The sequence below is a fragment of the Oncorhynchus keta genome, unplaced genomic scaffold (genome assembly GCF_023373465.1).
Source record: "Oncorhynchus keta strain PuntledgeMale-10-30-2019 unplaced genomic scaffold, Oket_V2 Un_contig_2052_pilon_pilon, whole genome shotgun sequence".
Taxonomy (NCBI): domain Eukaryota; kingdom Metazoa; phylum Chordata; class Actinopteri; order Salmoniformes; family Salmonidae; genus Oncorhynchus; species Oncorhynchus keta.
The window spans coordinates 2,501-3,862 of NW_026282061.1; the positions used below are offsets into that span (position 1 = coordinate 2,501).

A 1,362-nucleotide genomic window follows, 5' to 3' on the forward strand; every position below is an offset into this window, starting at 1 on the left:
ACCTGAGGCCATTCTCCTCCAGACTGGGCTCTGCGTTTGATCTCCTCAACAGTCTTCTTACGGGAGTCCTGGTCTGACCTGGAGACAAACACTGGTCTGATGTACTTGATCAGGGCTGGAGGACAGGAGACACAACAGTCAGACACATACTAGTGCTGGGGCCATAAGGTATATTAGCCTGGGTAACAGCATTCCACTCATTAACACTGGTCTGGGGCCATAAGGTATATTAGCCTGGGTATCAGCATTCCACTCATTAACACTGGTCTGGGGCCATAAGGTATATTAGCCTGGGTAACAGCATTCCACTCATTAACACTGGTCTGGGGCCATAAGGTATATTAGCCTGGGTAACAGCATTCCACTCATTAACACTGGTCTGGGGCCATAAGGTATATTAGCCTGGGTAACAGCATTCCACTCATTAACACTGGTCTGGGGCCATAAGGTATATTAGCCTGGGTAACAGCATTCCACTCATTAACACTGGTCTGGGGCCATAAGGTATATTAGCCTGGGTAACAGCATTCCACTCATTAACACTGATCTGGGGCCATAAGGTATATTAGCCTGGGTAACAGCATTCCACTCATTAACACTGGTCTGGGGCCATAAGGTATATTAGCCTGGGTAACAGCATTCCACTCATTAACACTGATCTGGGGCCATAAGGTATATTAGCCTGGGTATCAGCATTCCACTCATTAACACTGATCTGGGGCCATAAGGTATATTAGCCTGGGTAACAGCATTCCACTCATTAACACTGGTCTGGGGCCATAAGGTATATTAGCCTGGGTATCAGCATTCCACTCATTAACACTGGTCTGGGGCCATAAGGTATATTAGCCTGGGTAACAGCATTCCACTCATTAACACTGGTCTGGGGCCATAAGGTATATTAGCCTGGGTAACAGCATTCCACTCATTAACACTGGTCTGGGACCATAAGGTATATTACCCTGGGTAACAGCATTCCACTCATTAACACTGGTCTGGGGCCATAAGGTATATTAGCCTGGGTATCAGCATTCCACTCATTAACACTGGTCTGGGGCCATAAGGTATATTAGCCTGGGTATCAGCATTCCACTCATTAACACTGACCTGGGACCAGGTTAAAAGGTATCTGCCTAGCTAACATTTTCTACATAAAAACCTAATAAGGTCTACACTTGAATTGGAATGATAGTAGCAACTGATCTGGGACCAGGTTGAAAAGGTATCTGTCTAGCTAACATTTTCTACATAAAAACCTAATAAGGTCTACACTTGAATTGGAATGACAGCAGCAACTGATCTGGGACCAGGATAAACGTATCTGCCGAGCCAACATTTTCTACATATGAACCTAATAGGTCT

At 45.4% G+C, this 1,362-nt stretch overlaps 1 long non-coding RNA gene across 1 annotated transcript; it reads left to right on the top strand.

Moving 5' to 3' along the window:
* The first annotated feature begins 121 nt into the window (after positions 1 to 121).
* On the top strand, positions 122 to 1,103 carry LOC127920780 (uncharacterized). The gene is made up of 3 exons (XR_008107381.1): positions 122 to 504; positions 729 to 840; positions 1,009 to 1,103. It is a non-coding gene; the product is annotated as an uncharacterized LOC127920780 (long non-coding RNA).
* Positions 1,104 to 1,362: the final 259 nt, after the last annotated feature.